The sequence below is a fragment of the Ascaphus truei genome, chromosome 5 (assembly GCF_040206685.1).
Source record: "Ascaphus truei isolate aAscTru1 chromosome 5, aAscTru1.hap1, whole genome shotgun sequence".
NCBI classification, from domain to species: domain Eukaryota; kingdom Metazoa; phylum Chordata; class Amphibia; order Anura; family Ascaphidae; genus Ascaphus; species Ascaphus truei.
The window spans coordinates 124,911,144-124,930,208 of NC_134487.1; the positions used below are offsets into that span (position 1 = coordinate 124,911,144).

Here is a 19,065-nt window from a genome sequence, read left to right on the forward strand (position 1 = left end):
CATTATTAGTACATTATTCTAATGCTATTAGATTGAACGCTCTTCGGAGCAGGGACTCCTTTTCCTAAATGTTACTTTTATGTCTGAAGCACTTATTCCCATGATCTGTTATTTTTATGATTTGTTTTTATATGATTGTCACGTGTATTACTGCTGTGAAGCGCTATGTACATTTGTGGTGCTATATAAATAAAGAGATACATACATACATACATACATACATATTAAGTGCACTTTATATTTTTTGTGCGTACTTTGCTTATTCATGAATCAAAGTGGTTTATTATAAACAAGGGACCTATAGGGGGAGCAGAGGTAAGGGTTCCAGGCACAACCCACTCCCAGAAATCAAATTCACGGCAGAAAAATTAAAGGAATTCGGTATCTAAAATCTATCACACTATACATTGTCTATGGCCCAGGTTAGTGTTCTTACTAAAGGCCTTACTTTTTCACCTGCCAACCAGCCTAATGAATTCAACATATATGTTGATTTACATAAGTTTCTTCGGAAACTTACACTTCAAAGACACTTTGCCAAAATCCCTAGTACCCACAATGGATCACAGGATGGGAGAGATTAAGGCATTGACAATGTAATTATAGAGGATGATATGATACATAATATATTGGGAGAGACTACCATCAATGAGAATGAAAATATTCAGGATGAAAATGTATTACATAATATGATGATACTACCAGTGCCATGCGCTACAGCAGGGAGAGAGTCAGAGATCAGGGAGGTTAATGCATGGCTAAGAAAGTGGTGCAGGAAGGAGTGGTTTGGGTTTTTAGAGAATGGGGACTCCTATATTCTAGGGACGGATTGCACCTCAATGAAGAGGGATCTTCTGTGCTAGGGGGGAGAATGCTAAAAAGGTTGGAGGAGATTTTAAACTAGGATGGAGGGGGGAGGGGAATGAAACAGATAATGAACTAAATGGAATAGAGGAAGATACAAGGTGGTATGGAGGTAGAATGGGGGCAAGTGCAAGTTTGACAAGCAGTGAGACACCCATAGTAAATAGAGATAATACTAGAAAACTTCTAAAGACTAAACCCAGTGGGAGCAGAAAGGAAGGAGCAGATAAGATAATAGTACAGGCTGAAAAAAAAGTTAAATGCATGCTTGCTAATGCAAGAAGCCTGACAGATAAAATGGGGGAGCTTGAATTAATAGCTGCAAGGGAGCAGTATGATATGTATGTATGTATGTATGTATGTCTTTATTTGTATAGCGCCATAAAATGTACATAGCGCTTCACAGTAGTAATACATGTCATATAAATAACAAATATAAATAACAGATCATGGGAATAAGTGCTTCAGACATACTGTAAAAGTAACATTAAGGAAGGAGTCCCTGCTCCGAGGAGCTTACAATCTAATTGGTAGGTAGGGAGAACGTACAGAGACAGTAGGAGGGAATACTAGTAAGTGCGTCTGCAGGGGGCCAAGCTTTGTGTCATGTGTCCATGATTATCCAGTGCTACTCATATGCTTCTTTAAGCAGATGTGTCTTAAGGTGGGTCTTAAAGGTGGATAGCGAGGGGGCTAGTCGGGTATTGAGGGGAAGGGCATTCCAGAGATGTGGGGCAGAAAGTGAGAAAGGTTTAAGGCGGGAGAGAGCTTTAGATACAAAGGGGTTAGTAAGAAGACTTCCTTGAGAAGAACGCAAGAGTCGTGATGGTGCATAGCGAGAAATTAGGGCTGAGATGTAATGAGGGGCAGAAGAATGTAAAGCTTTAAAAGTGAGCAGTAGAATTGAGTGTGAGATACGCGATTTAATCGGAAGCCAGGAGAGGGATTTCAGCAGGGGAGACGCTGAGACAGATTTAGGAAAGAGTAGAGTGATTCTGGCAGCAGTGTTTAGGATAGATTGTAGGGGAGACAGGTGAGAGGTAGGAAGGCCGGACAGCAGGAGGTTGCAGTAATCGAGACGTGAGAGAATGAGGGCCTGAGTCAGAGTTTTAGCAGTTGAGTAACAGAGGAAAGGGCGTATCTTTGTGATATTGCGGAGGAAAAAGCGACAAGTTTTAGAAACGTTTTGAATATGAGAGGAGAATGAGAGAGAGGAATCAAGTGTGACCCCTAGGCAGCGTGCTTGGGCTACTGGGTGAATGATCGTATTTCCAATAGCAATGTGGAAGGATGTAGTAGGGCCAGGTTTGGGAGGTAGTATAAGGAGCTCTGTTTTTGCCATGTTAAGTTTCAGTCGGCGGATGGCCATCCAGGATGATATCATAGGCATTACTGAAACATGGTGGGATGAAACTCATGACTGGACAGTTCATTTGGAGGGTTATTCTCTGTTTCGGAAGGATCGAACAAATAGAAGGGGAGGTGGAGTATGTTTATATGTTAAACCGGATCTAAAACCTATTATAAGGGATGATGTCTATGAAGGGAATGATGAAAATGTAGAGACTTTGTGGATAGAAATTAGCAGTGGAGGTAAAAGTATTAACAAAATGTTTGTGGGAATATGCTATAAACCACCAAATATCTGTGAGATTGAGGAAGCTAAAATACTTTTGCAAATGGAGAAGGCATCAAAACTGGGTCATGTTTGCATAATGGGGGATTTTAATTATCCAGACATAGACTGGGGCAATGAGATTAGCGTTACAACAAAAGGAAACAGGTTTTTGGGTGTGCTTAAAGACAATTATATGACCCAAATTATTGAGGAACCAACCAGAAGAGGGGCAGTTATGGATTTGGTCATATCAAACAATGTAGAAGTAATAACAAATATTCAAGTCCTGGAACATTTGGGTAAAAGTGATCATAGCATGGTCTCATTTGAAATAAATTATCAAAAAACAGATTACTTGGGTTCAACAAAGACTTTACACTTTAGAAAGGCAGATTTTAATAAACTGAGGTCTAATCTAGTAGTAATACAATGGGATGATGTTTTTGCAGGGAAAAATGTAGAAGATAAATGGGCGGTCTTTAAAACATTGTTAGAAAAGCACACTTATCAGTGTATACCCTTGGGTAATAAGTATAAAAGAAATAAGTCAAAACCAATGTGGCTAAATAAACAGGTAGGGGAGGAAATGGACAAGAAGAGGAATGCGTTTAGATTCTTTAAGTCAGAAGGGACGGAGACATTGTATCAGAATTATAAGGAATGTAACAAAAATTGCAAAAGGGCAACCAAATTAGCAAAAATGGATAATGAAAAAAGGATTGCAATAGAAAGTAAGGTCAACCCAAAAAAGTTCTTTAAGTACCTTAATAACAAAAAAATGAGAAAAGAAAATATAGGACCCTTTCAGTGTGAGATGGGTAGGCAGATTATTGGAGATAAGGAAAAAGCTGAGGTATTAAACAAATTCTTTGCCTCTGTGTTTACCAGGGAAGAATCAAGTTCAATAGTAGTGTCGCAGGAGGAAGCCACAACCTCCATATTAATGAACAATTGGTTAACTGAGAAAGAAGTGCATAAGCGACTTGAAAAAATTGAAGTAAATAAGGCACCTGGCCCGATGGCATACATCCAAGAGTTCTCAAGGAGTTAAGCTCAGTAATAGCAAAACCATTATATTTAATATTCAAGGACTCCATTTCCACAGGCTCAGTACCACAAGATTGGCGTAAAGCAGATGTGGTGCCTATATTTAAAAAGGGAGCTAGATCACAACCGGAAATTACAGAACTGTAATCCTGACTTCAATAGTAGGGAAACTACTTGAAGGTTTAATACGGTATAATATTCAGGAATACCTAATGGAAAACCAAATTATTAGTAATAGTCAGCATGGATTTATGAAGGATAGATCTTGCCAAACTAACCTTATTTGTTTCGTTGAGGAGGTAAGTAGGAATTTAGACCAGGGTAATGCAGTTGATGTGGTCTACTTAGATTTTGCAAATGCTTTTGATACGGTTTCACACAAGAGGTTGCTGAGCAAAATAAAGAAAATTGGACTCAGTAATAATATATGCACCTGGATTGAAACCTTGTTAAAAGACAGACAACAGAGGTTGTCATAAATGGAACTTTTTCAGGTTGGGCTAAAGTCGTGAGTGGAGTACCTCAGGGATCGGTACTGGGACCCCTGCTTTTTAACTTGTTTATTAATGACCTTGAGTTTGGGATCGAGAGCAAAGTCTCCATCTTTGCTGATGATACTAAATTGTGTAAGGTAATAGAATCAGAGCAGGATGTAATTTCTCTTCAGAAGTTCTTGGAGAGACTGGAAATGTGGGCAGGTAAATGGCAGATGAGGTTTAATACAGATAAATGTAAGGTTATGCATTTGGGATGCAAGAATAAAAAGGCGACTTACAAATTAAATGGAGATATATTGGGGGAATCCTTGATAGAGAAGGATTTAGGAGTGCTTGTATACAGCAGGCTTAGCAATAGTGCCCAATGTCATGCAGTAGCTGCAAAGGCAAACAAGATCTTATCTTGCATCAAATGGGCAATGGATGGAAGGGAAATAAACATAATTATACCCCTTTACAAAGCATTAGTAAGACCACACCTTGAATATGGAGTACAATTTTGGGCACCAATCCTAAGAAAAGACATTATGGAACTAGAGAGAGTGCAGAGAAGAGCCACCAAATTAATAAAGGGGATGGACATTCTAACTTATGAGGAGAGGCTAGCTAAATTAGATTTACTGCTGCGGCCGAGTTATACGAGCATTTGCCCGTTCTCGGCCGCAGCAGTAACCTGGCGCGCGCCGGAGGGTGCCGGGCGTGCGCCGAAGCAGCGGAGGAGCGCCCTCCGATCGGGGCTTTATTCCTCCCGCTGCCGGGTCCGCCGGGTCCCCCGGAACCCCCTGCCGCCGTCCCCCACATCGCGGGACACCAGGGCTCCCTCGGGGAGCCCTGGACGCGCGTGCAGGGGGCGCAGGCTCCCGATGACGCGTGACCGCGCGTCGGTGACGCGCAGAACGCCGAGGGGCGGCCACTAGCAAGCCGGGAAATCTCCCAGCTTGCGGAACTGGCCGCAGTGCAATAAACTGTGTCGGTAGTGTATTTACATTAGAAAAGAGGCGTCTAAGAGGGGATATGATAACTATATACAAATATATTCAGGGACAATACAAGGAGCTTTCAAAAGAACTATTCATCCCACGGGCAGTACAAAGGACTCTGGGCCATCCCTTAAGGTTGGAGGAAAGGAAATTTCACCAGCAACAAAGGAAAGGGTTCTTTACAATAAGGGCAGTTAAAATGTGGAATTCATTACCCATGGAGACTGTGATGGCAGATACAATAGATTTGTTCAAAAAAAGGTTGGACATCTTTTTAGATGGGAAAGGTATACAGGGATATACCAAATAAGTATACATGGGAAGGATGTTGATCCAGGGATTAATCCGATTTCCAATTCTTGGAGTCAGGAAGGAATTAATTTTTCCCCTTAATGGGGTTTTTTGTTTGCCTTCCTCTGGATCAATAAGGAAGTATAGATATAGGATAAAGTATCTGTTATCTAAATTTATCATAGGTTGAACTTGATGGACCTACGTCTTTTTTCAACCTCATCTACTATGTAACTATGTAACATACGGGTTACCAATATTCACATGGAAAGATCTATGGGAGCGAACCTTTCACCTACCAGGGAGGAAGAGACGCTACAAGATCTACTGAGTTTGTATGTAGAAAGCGATAATGCTAAAAACATCACCCACAACACTTTGAGACCAAAGTCTGTTTTTTTACCCTCACGAGTCCAAAGTTCCAGATATCGAACTTTTCGGGAAATTAGTCGAGAATGATTTTAAGAAAATGTGTAATGATAAACGTTATTATATGACCCGTAATAACCTTAGTCAACAAGAACGATGAGCATTAAAGGAACTGAATCTAAATGGCAATTTAATCATATGCCAGGCTGATAAAGGTGGGGGCACTGTCCTCCAGGATCGCGAAGATTATCTTAGAGAGGCTTTGCGACTATCTCTTATAAATGTTTAACTGGAGACCCCACTCTAAAATATCAGTCTATTCTTAAAGATTTTTTACAAGAGTCCCATACTAGGGGCATTTTCTCAGGTAAAGAATTCAGTTATATCTATAATGCTGAATCACGAGTTCCTATTCTATACCACATCCCCAAAATACATCAATCTTTGGAGGATCCCCCTGGCCGTCCCATTGTGTCTGGAATAGAATCCATGACGTCTAATCTTTCGCACTATGTGGATACTTTTCTTGCTCCCCTCACAGCATCACTCCCTTCTTTTTTACATGACAACACTCAAATTCTAAATTCACTTAGTAATATCACATGGGAAGAACATTATTCTTGGGTCACTCTAGATGTAACGTCGCTTTATACCTGTATTCATCACGCACAAGGGGTTGAAGCGGTCACTTATTATTTACGCCAAGATATAACTCTTTCCACTCTTCAACAACAATTTATTATAGACAGTATTCTTTTCATACTCCATCACAATTATTTTTTATTTGAAGGATAATTCTATCTCCAGACAACTGGGACGGCCATGGGGACCCGCTTTGCTCCGAATTATGCGGGCCACTTTATGGGGAAGTGGGAGTTGGAATCCATTTGGAACCAAAACGAATTTAGTCAGTACCTGATATACTATAGAAGGTATATAGATGATATTCTTATTATTTGGGCAGGGTCTGCACATGATCTTGGTAAATTTATTGATCATCTGAATAACAACAAAAGCAATATTGTGCTAAGTGGGGAAGCAACAGCATTGAGATGATTTTTTTGGATTTAAATCTAAAGATTGTTGATAATAATATTGTCACTAAAACCTTTTTCAAAAAGGTTGACGTCAATTCATACCTTGATTATCAGAGCAACTATTCATGCCAATGGCTTAATAATATCCCATATGGCCAACTGCTACGAGTTCGCAGGAACTGCTCACAGGTAATAGATTTTGACGAACAATCTGAAATAGTAGCCAAGAGATTCATCAATAAAGGATATGATCCAATATTGATTGATAAGTCAATCAAGAAAAGTAGAGAGTATTCCAGGGAACAACTCTTGATCCCCAAAAGTAATTCCTCTAAACTTGGAAATGGAGATATGTATGGGGATACGCCATTATTTGTTACAGGGTTCTGTACCCAGGAGATTAAAATCAGAAGAATCCTGCAAAAACATTGGGGTGTCCTCCACATGGACCCCATTTTGCAGGCTAAAATAACTACCAGACCCAAAACAACTTTTAGAAAAGCCAGGAATTAAAAAAAAATCTACTGGCTCCTAGTGCTCTCAAAAAAACTACTCCTAAAATACCCCAATGTGGGAACTTTTTACAAAAACCCAAAGGGAATTTTACATGTGGCAAGTGTGTGATATGTCCGTATATGTCACGTGACAAAAGCATACATGATATTAGAGCTAAGGAACATCCAATCACTCATTTTATTAGTTGCCTTACAACCTTTGTGGTATATGTAATAAATTGTCCGTGCAATTTGAGATATTTGAGGAAAACTATAAGACCCCTGATAGTTCGAATTGGTGAGCATATCAATGGGATTAAAAATGCTCGGTGTAACCTTGAGAAAGGGAAAAAGATACATAATCTATCACAGTATTTTTTGACCCATCACCAAGGTAAACCTAACGGACTACAGTTCAGAGGTGTTGAGGTAGTTTCAAGAGACCCTAGGAGAGGGGATCGTGATTTGAAACTACTTCAAAAAGAGCAATTCTGCATATACACGTTGGGGAGCAAATCACCAAGAGGGTTAAATGAGTTGATTGAACTGGCCCCGTTTCTCAAGTAAGAGATGCTGCTCCCCCACGTGTGTTTATATATAACCCTGTGACAATTACATTTGGCTGTTTTTAGAGTATATATATATACTCCATACTCTATATAGATATAACAAATTGTATTTATTCCTTAGGATAGGTGAACACAACAGATATGTACAAATAACAGCAAAATATAGACACTTACTTAAAAGATGAAAATAATGAAAACAGTCCCATCCGGACTGGCAGTTTTCATACAGCAATCAGCACAAGACATTGCATGGCATTTCTTCTCAGCAATCAAGATGGTATAGCACAACAGGCCTGATGACATGCAGGCATGAAGACATTACATGAAGACATTTGCATGAAGAACATGAACATGAAGTTTTTGTCACTTTTTTTACTCACCATAACTTAACTCAGTATTATGGTATAGCCTATCCCATAACCTCTTTGCATACCCAGTTAAAATCAACCCCACACTGATGAGACCCATCAAGGTCGAAACAGCTGTCTGTGGGTGGTTTTCTGGGTATGCACCTTAACCCTGGCTGTGCTCAAAGCTGTGACCATGCAGCAAGCTTAAGCCTATAGGGAACCATGTTAAAAATGGTTTTTGAGGCAAAAAGTGACACTGTGTGCTCATTTGCATGTCATTTCCCAGAATCCCTTGCTGCAGTGGAAGTGCTGTATGCTGGGTGATGATGGGGAAAGCCGGGGATGCAGACCTGCCTAAGACATGCAGATGAGCATACAGTTGTATTTGCATATATATATATATATATATATATATATATATATATATATATATATATATATATATATATATATATATATATATATATATATATATATATATAATATATATATATATGATTTAGGTTCAGTATATATTTGATCATTATTTTTGTATTCACCTTATATTAAGTCAAGTATGTTTTGCATGTATAGTTTATTTTTAATTGTCGCTATGTTACAGTTGTGTGTATAATTATGTGTGTTTATGTATATATGTCATGCATTTATGTGTGTCTTTATGCATGACTATAATTGTGTGTTATCAGTGGGTCTGAGCTGTACTCATTGTGATCATTTTTTTTTCGTTTTCCCTTTTGTAGTGCGGTAGACATACATATTCTTTAATGTATGTAGTCATGTGCAATATTACAAAGGTACACCCTTTCCTCTGTTGCTCTACTGCTAAAACTCTGACACAGGCCCTCATTCTCTCCCGTCTCGACTACTGTATTCTTCTGTTGTCCGGGCTATATTAGATACTAGAAACTATAACAGGAACCCACTTTGGTCCAGCTCCATGGCTTTCATGAATATGAGATATTGTGGAGTGCAGGAATGCAAGAGTTATCATGACAAGAAAGGGCCAGAGCCTGCTTCCTCTTTTGTTGAAAGTCCTCAGAGATAGTCAAGGCAGGTCTTGAGACAACGTCCGTCAAGAAGTTCGGCTGGACTGACACCAGTAGTTGGGAATGGAATATGTTGAGCAAGGTGGAACCCGGCAAACCTTGCTGGCTAATAACCCTCACATCCTTCTGAAAGCATCTTTAGCTGTCTGTAACATTCGTTCAGTCTGTCCATTTGCTTGAGGATAGTACGGCAAGTAACAATGGTGACAGCCCAAATTAGGTTATTTTTTTTGTAAAAGCAGTTCCATTATCAAACACAATGCAGCTTAGCATTTGTTTGGGCGGTGTCCCGTATTGTGCAGTGGTATTACTGCTTATTCTCTTCAGGTTACTATTAAGTAACTGAAATTATCCAATTATCAATTCACCTTGAAATACAAGCCAGGGCCTCTAAACAAAGGAGTCGATGCTCTATCCAGGAGACCTGGACGAATTACGACGGCCCCTAGGAAGAAATCCCTGGACCTGGGATGCGGGCGATGTGCTCCACTGCTGCCATTGTAGAAGACAAAGTTGCGATCTCCGAGCTGCGAGTAGCCGACTCCTTGGACCAGGAAGATATCTTCACAAAGTGCACCAACGGCCATTCACACGGTGGGGTAGCGCTACCACACACTTTGGGGTGTCGTTGCTGCTGTGGACATCGGGTGGTTCAGTGCCCAGTGCACCTCATTAATTTGGGGGAACCTCCCAGGTGGTGGGCTTACACTGTGGGAGTATTGTGTGTGTGCGGTTTTGTTATTACCAACGTTATCAGTTATATGCCACTAAATATAAGTTTGCCATACTGTGTGTGTGTGTGTGTGTTATTATCTGTTACTTGTGGATTCCCGTGAGAGGTTATCCTACTGCATCAGGATCTCTCAGGTGGAGGCGCTGTATACCAATGAACGTGATCACCCCAGGCTCCCAGTGTATTGATAGTTAAATGAAAAATGATATACACTCATACAGTATGAAAGACATTCCATCTTAATAATACATGAGAGAGAATCATATTGTTGCTATTCTGAGCATGCACGTTATCACTAAACTCTGAAAACTTCGGTGGTCTCCAAATCAAACTTGTGTAGCTCACACTAGCAAAAAAAACAACAAAACAGGCAGCGCTACCCACAATAGTATGACAGAGTATATATTACCTTATGTATAAATGACCAAACATGCATAAGGGGCTGCCCAAGATACAAAAAACTGACCCCCTGGTCAGAACTATAGTATGGAAAGGGAAAGTATCCACTGGCGCCAAATAAGATATATACTGCAAAAGGATATATGAAAACCAAGCCTGTTGGCTGTAGACATGTAGCTCCTCACGTTGTGCTTAAAGAAAAAGAAAAAGCACAACACATAGCATAATACTGTGACTATAAACGGACAACACTTAACAACATGTAACAGCTGAAAAATAAATTGGTGAAATCTCAATATTAAAACATTTAATAACAATCATAAATAATATATATTGCACATGGACATTTAATAAACAAATAACGATAAAATTAGAAGCACTCTGCACCGCCGACGGAGATAGTAGCAATGCCTACTCACCAGATGGAGTAAGTAAGTAGGCGGTGGATAATTTTGAGAGTATCCCCTCTCGTTTGTAAAGCTGCTCTCTGCTGGCTGGCGTCTCTGGGACCGTAAGTGTGGAGGTCTTGGTACGGTGCCTTCCGCGACTCACTTGGGAAGACACCCAGGAGTTAGTGAACAGCAACAGCTGATTCAACACGCCGTCGACATCAGCAGGCAAACCGGTTAGCAGCAAACGCAGATTCAACAGCAGCAGCTGATGTAGCACGCCGTCGGTGTCAGCGGGCTGGCTGGTCTGCTGCAAGCGCAGATGGAACTGTGCGTGGGGATACAATCTCCAAAGTGTAGAGTGCTAAAACGCCACCCTACGCGTTTCGAAAGGCTCTCTGCTTTCTTCCTCAGGGGTATATAAAATATGGAGTCCAACATAGTCCCTTAAATACAAAATCTGTGATTTACAGGGATTGATTTCACCTGCAGTCCAAAAGCACTTGCGCAATAGGTGTAATGAGGAAGTCTTTAGACATAGTAATTCGGTCACCTGCGCTTTGAAAATGTTCATATAAAGTGCTACTGCAAGTAGTTATAATCAGCTGTTACATTTAACAAACAATTGAAACATAACTTACTCATATTAACATACTACAATAAACATATATAAAAAAAAGGGGATAATAATAGGCTTGTGTGTGTGTGAATATACTCTATTCTAATGAATAATTAAAGGGGATATTGGAATCTAACCTATTCGTGACCTATTAAATTGTAAGTGAATTAATAATATATTATATATCCTAAGTGTAAGTGATTATATTATTAAATAATAAACTATGTGAATATTTATATATATTGATTATTAGAAGTGCTCGTATTATCTTATTATACTTAAAGTCAAGTATTTGAGGAGTACTATAATATTAATATATGAACTTTATGAGCTGGATTATCTAATGGATATTCTGATCATTAACCTACCAAAAAGGATTTTAAATCAAATTCTACATTTAAGCCCATTGGGGATAGAGTACGTAATTCATAAATCCAATAGGATTCTCTTCTCCCCAATAGGCTTAAAGTATTTCCTCCTCTCCAATGTGGAGTGATACACTCGATGGCCACACATTTTAGACCCTTAGGATCTTGATTGTGCACTCGAAGAAAATGATTAGACACATTGTGTGTTACTAAACCAGTTTTAATATTATATATATGTTCATACAAACGTCTTTTAATAGCTCTAGAGGTCATACCCACATACTGCAGACCACACGAAAGAACTGTTGCATGTAATATGTTGCTTAATTTTATAACTTGTTTGAGATTTGTTTGAAATGAAATCAGATTTTTTTCACACTAGCAAAAAGGCATAAAGATATATATGGTGGGAAGGGGGGGGGAGGCGGTGGGAAGGGGGGGGAGGCGGTGGGAAGGGGGGGGGAGGGTGGTGGGAAGGGGGGGGGAGGCGGTGGGAAGGGGTGGGGGAGGCGAAGGGGGGGTGGAGGGGAGGCGAAGGGGGGGTGGAGGGGAGGCGAAGAGGGGGGGTGGAAGGGAGGTGAAGAGGGGGGGGTGGAGGGGAGGTGAAGAGGGGGGGGTGGAGGGGAGGTGAAGGGGGGGAGGTGAATGGGGGGTGAAGAGGGGGGGGTGGAGGGGAGGTGAAGGGGGGGAGGTAAATGGGGAGGTGAAGGGGAGGGGAAGGGGGGTGGAAGGGAGGAGAAGTGGAGTGAGGGGAGGTGAAAGGGGGTGAGGGGAGGTGAACGGGGTGAGGGGTGGGTGAGGGGAGGGGAAGGGGGGTGGAAGGGAGGAGAAGTGGAGTGAGGGGAGGTGAAAGGGGGTGAGGGGAGGTGAAGGGGGTGAGGGTTGGGTGAGGGGAGGTGAAGGCCGCTCACTCACCCATCCGGCAGGTCCCACGTGGATCTGAGGCAGGTGGCAGCGTGTTGTGGCCGCTCCCCCGCTGTGTCCCGGGCGCTCGCTCGCTCCCCCGTTGACTGTAGCGGTGCCGGGGGGGGGGGGTATCGGGGAGACACTGACACTGGAGGGGAGGGGGGGTGGAGGGGAGGTGAAGGGGGGTATGGAGGGGAGGTGAGGGGGAGTGGAGGGGAGGTGAAGGGGGGTGGAAGGGAGGTGAAGGCCGCTCACTCACCCGTCCGGCAGGTCCCACGTGGATCTGAGGCGGGAGGCGTGTTGTGGCCGCTCCCCCGCTGTGTCCCTGGCGCCGCCATCTTGGGTACTCGGCGCCACGAGGCAGCCTGCCTGGCCACTGGCTGTTCCCCCGCCGGGGAGGGGTGAGTTGTAGCGCCGGGGAGGGGGGGGCATGTATATGTGAGGGGGGGGGAGAGGTGGGAGATATAGACGGGGGGTCTCGCACGGCCGCTGACACTGGGTGGGGGGGGGGCGTTGAAGGGGTAATAATAGTGTGTGTGTCCCGCTGACTGTAGCGGCGTCGGGGGAGGGGGGGGCGGGGTGAAAGCGCGGGAGACACGGGGAGAGGAGGAGGTGCGCACGGGTGCTGCTAACACTGTGAGCCCCACTAATGTAGGTAACACCCCCCCTACTCTCATGTGTGTGTGTGTGTGTGTGTGTCCCTGTGTGTCCTTTGGCCCGTCACTCCGCCTCAGGCCAATGAGAGGTGTGCGGGGGCGGGCGGGCCAAGGGACCAATGAGATTGCCGCTAGGGACGCAGACATACAGTGCTTTCAGAAATATATAGTAGATATATATATATATATATATATATATATATATATATATATATATATATATAAGAATGATCAGAACCAGAACACATCACTCACATGGTGAAAAGTACTTCTCTGCAGTCACTCTACTATGCAGTGGTAGAGATATCTACCACGCAATGAGGTGCAGGGGGCAAATGTTTTTGAGCTTGCATAGCTCTTCTTCTGGTCACACAAGTTTGACTTGGAGACCACCGAGGTTTTCAGAGTTTAGTAATAACTTTTCAATGCTCAGAATACCCGCAGCTACGATTCTATCTCATTTCGTATTCAGATGGAATGTCTTACATATGACTGCATATCATTTTTAATTTATCAATACATTTGTCGATTTATTATGCAGAATTCCTGTATTCTTTCTTCATTTTGAGGGCTGGGGTTAGTTGTATATATCTATTGTGTATTTTGACCTCTTGGGGTGGTCCTTTTTCACCAGGCACCAATGAAACACACACACGATTTCTAATTTAGAAGTGCTGTATGACTTGTATATATACACACAAAGAAAAATCACAATGTTTGTTCATCTATAGGCATTCACAAGCCCCATTCATTAATACACATATTGATAATGTCTGGCAACAGGAAGAACATTTTACTGGAGTAGGGTCAAAAACTAATTATTCACCATATGGTGGCTGCCTTCACAACAATTGCTGTAGGCTCTGTAAGAAAAGGGAAGTTCCCTGGCTGATTTCTTTGGGCAGTTTGCACAGCGATCTCTCTTGACACATGCCATTCATGTGGTCTCTGAATAACAGATGGGCTAAGGCTGGGAACGGAGGGGAAAAGCATGGCAGAACTCTGATATCAGCCTGGCCCTTTTATCCCATAGAATGACTTTAAGTCACGTGATCCAAGAACATAACAAGTGAGGAATTGTACTCTCAGGATTTCCTTGCTTTTCATACAGGCTCGGCGCAATTTTTACTGCCCTTTCAAATTTTGTTTATTAAAGGGATCAGGGATGAAAGAGATTACTTGATTGTGGTGTAGGCCGCTTTTTGCCAATGACCCTCTTCTCATTGTCAGCAAGGAAAAGTAAGTTGGCATTTTGACGGCAGAAAACAATATAGCTGGGCTTCAAATTAAAACTTAAACTCATTTTCTTTCCCTTTCACGTGTAAATTTGCCCATGCAAGTCAAAGGGAGAGCCACTAGGAATTCATGTATTCAAACATAAAAAGCTTTAAATCAGTGGCCTTTTACTTCTTTTCCAAACAGAGGAGTAAAAATATGTGCGTGAATCGTGGATTAACATGGGTGTGTGAATAATGTCATTAAATCTTAATCTTCACTTTACTTCTCATAGAATATATGCATTATTGTTTATAGAATATAATAGCGCATTTTTTTATTTTTTTTTAACAATTTGGGCCATGTTACTGGAACCTTGGGTGACAACAAATGAATCAAAATTGTCATAGGCGTTTCAAACCTCTTGGAAAGTTTGATCAAAACAACGGCAGAGCAAATCTTGGCAGGTTCGCACACCTCTATCTTCAGTAAATGTCTAGCTTTTTTTTTCTCCGGATGCATACAGTCCAGTAAAGATATTTTCAAGCGAGTGGTGTGAGTGGTTTATTTATATACATGTATTTAATGTTCAAGGGAAACCATGCCAGTTGAAATATATGTTGACTTTTTATGCAATATTCTATTTATAATCTTCATAATTGCTACGACCCATGTTTTGTTCTTTCACTTAAAGAGAGAAGAGTGTTCTAAAGCTGAGCAATGCAGCATCTGGTGACTACTAGGACATGATCTGCAAATTTCATATCATTTTTATACGGGCAATCATAATGTTGAATTATTTGGCCAACTATGAATCTTGACAGATGGAAACATGCAGCAAAATCCAAATCAACTTAAAGCAAGAATACACCAATATAACCACCCTATTTTTTTTTTTAACTAATTGTGCTATTTCGAGCTTTGGGGGATCCCCAATCCACAATACACTTACCATTAAAGTTACTGGTAATACTTCCTGGTTTTTAAAGGGTATTTAAATGGCCGTCCAATAGGAAGCCACAACCAACAATGTTCCGGCTTTGTATTGTTCAGAAAGACCTGTGAAATTTGGCTGCCATTTTATTTCCACTGCAGACAGATGTAAAACCAATAACTTCACTGGTAAATATCTCAGGAACCGAGAGGATCATAGCTCCAGGGGGACCCCTGGTACCCATGTGGTAAAAAAGGTGGTCAAAAATAATAATAAAGATCAGAGAGGGATAGCGGTTTAAAAAAAACCTGTCGGCCAGAAGGAAGCAATAACATCACAATGCCAATAAAAATGAATTAAAGAGCCCCTTTGACTGCATTGCCTTTAACCTACAGTACAGGCCAGGAATCAGCTATGTAGTTGCTTATATGACTTTATCCTTAGTTGTAGTATTAATAGAAGAGAGCGGTTTCTGGGTCTAGGTCAAAACCCTTTAGCCCTTCAGAACAAAGCTAAAGTACGTACAGATGTATGAAGCCTTAATCTCTTTGGTGGGGTCCCATTCAGCAGCATGGACCTCTGCAGCTCCATCGTGGCTGACACTGTCTCAGCACCACAAACTTTGCTTGTTTGTCCGCGGTGCCGAGGACAGTAGTCTTGCAACATCTGTACTGTAAGAGAGTTTGGAACCTTTCAGGAAATACTAATTTAGAAATATACAAATTACAGCCCTTCATTTGGCCCTCAGACAAGCACAATCTTTTCAATTGTGGAATGTGGTACAATAGCAATTGTAGGGAGTCAATTGCATTAACCAGTAAATATTGAAAAAAGGTTCTCAGAGACACAAATTTCAGAAATGAATATAAGTCTAACCCCAATCAACATATCTCTTAGTTTATGGATCCCTCTGTCCTTCCAGATTGTGAAAACTCTCGCATTAATACCCTATGAAAATGTGTTATTAAAATACGACGGAGGCAAGGTGGAAGTGGATTTGTCAATTTGAGCGTTATTTTTATTGAGAGTGGATGGCTTTGGATTCTGGTAACAAGTATGTCAATAGAATTGGTATTATTTTGACCAACCAACTTTTAGAGATGAGAGATACGCACCAATAGACTAGTTGGCTAAATTGTGCTGCCATATAGTATTCTGATAGATTTGGCATAACCAGGCCACCACAAATTAGTGGAGACTTTAATTTTTCTGACTAACTCTTGGTCTCCCATCATTCCAAATAAATTGAGGCATTTTACTTTGTAGATCCAAAAGGACATTAAAGGGAACACACATTGGGAGAGTATGAAAGATATATAGAAGTATAGAAAGCTGGTACCCCACATAGCCCAAATGGCATTTTAATAAATTGGTATAGTCCACAGGGTGTTCTTTGAGCAGTTTTGTGCATGGATATTTCACCCAGGAGAATCCAGCGTTGAGATGAATTTGGCTGAACCCAGGAGACCCGGCAACTTATTAACTCTGGGCACTGGGCAGGCATAAACACTTGATACTGCACTGACCTTTCTAAACTGTACTCTGAGATTACTCAATTACTCCCAATTGCAATGTAACCAATCTTTATTTGGCTGCACCTCAGTATATGAGGTGGGGGCCCGAGTTCGTTTAATATAGCAACCCTCAAACTTAAGTGGGGTCAGTTATAAGGGGGGACACCACAACAGGATATGTATTACACTTTATTGATAAACAAAACCGGAATAAACAACTGTTTGCAAACACTCCTGTGTCCCTTATATAACAGGGTATGTTCCATAAGTAAAGCTGAACCCCGTTATAGCGCGACCCATTATAACGCCAATTCGGTTATAACGCGGTTTTCACGTGGCTCCCGTTTAAAAAAATTTTTTTTTAAAAATTAAAATTTTTTTTTTTTAAATTAAAAAAAAATTATTTTTAATTTATTTGCACACTGCCACACTGCACACACTCTCACTGTACCACTGCACACACTCACTGCACACACTCTCACTGCACACACTCTCACTGCACACACTCTCACTGCACACACTCTCACAACACACACTCTCACAGCACACTGCACACACACCCAGCACTCACTGCACACACTCACTGCACACACTCACTGCACACTCTACACTGCACACACTGTACACTGCACACACTCCCAGCACACACTGCTCACAGCTCACAGCACACTGCAAACACACTCACTGCACACACACTGACTGCACACACACTCACTGCACAAACACTCACTGCACACACACTCACTGCACACACACTCACTGCACACACACTCACTGCACACACACTCTCACTGCACACACACTCTCACTGCACACACTCTCACTGCACACACTCTCACTGCACACACTCTCACTGCACACACTCTCACTGCACACTGCACACACTCTCACAGCACACTGCACACACTCCCAGCACTCACTGCACACACTCACTGCACACTCTACACTGCACACACTCCCAGCACACACTCCCAGCACTCACTGCACACTGCACACAATCTCACTGCACACACTCTCACAGCACACACTCTCATAGCACACACTCACAGCACACTGCACACATTCCCAGCACACACTGCACACACTCACTGCACACTGTTCACACTGTACACTGCACACACTCCCAGCACACACTGCTCACAGCTCACAGCACACTGCACACACTCCCAGCACACACTCTCACTGCCCACACTCTCCCTGTACACACTCTCACTGCACACACTCTCACTGCACACTGCACACACTCCCAGGGCACACTGCACACACTCCCAGTGCACACTCTACACTGCACACACTCTACACTGCACACTGCACACACTCACACTGCACACTGCTCACAGCACACACTCCCAGCACTCACTGCACACTGCACACACTCTCACTGCACACTGCTCACAGCACACACTCCCAGCACTCACTGCACACTGCACACACTCTCACTGCACACACTCTCACTGCACACACTCTCACTGCACCACTGCACACACTCTCACTGCACACACTCTCACAGCACACTGTACACTACACACACTTCACACACTCACTGCACACACACTCTCACTGCACACACACTCTCACTGCACACACACTCTCACTGCACACACTCTCACTGCACACACTCTCACTGTACACACACTCTCACTGCACACACTCTCACTGCACACACTCTCACTGCACACACTCTCACTGCACACACTCTCACTGCACACACTCTCACTGCACACACTGCACACTGCACACACTCTCACTGCACACACTCCCAGCACTCACTTCACACAATGCACACACTCACTGCACACACTCACTGCACACTGTACACACCGTACACTGCACACACTGCACACACTCTCACTGCACACTGCTCACAGCTCACAGCACACTGCACACACTCCCAGCACACACTCCCAGCACACTCTCACAGCACACAGCACTCACAGCACACTCTCACAGCACACAGCTCTCACAGCACACTGCACTCACAGCACACTACACCACACCTCCCCCTCCCTACCTTTGGTGTCGGCTGCTGAGATCGGAGCGGAGCTGGCATCAGGAGGAGGGGGGGTGTCGGGGGAAATAGCAGTAGTATTAGATTTATATCGTTTTTACTCCTAGAAAATGTACTGATCCTCCAGAGTCCAGAACATTCCTTATATAAGGTGAGGTATTC

General features: G+C 42.4%; 1 protein-coding gene across 1 annotated transcript in view; it reads left to right on the forward strand.

Annotated features, from left to right (window-relative positions):
* Positions 1-19,065, forward strand: part of C5H12orf42 (chromosome 5 C12orf42 homolog) — a 456,508-nt gene that overhangs the window by 147,927 nt on the left and 289,516 nt on the right. The window lies entirely within an intron of this gene.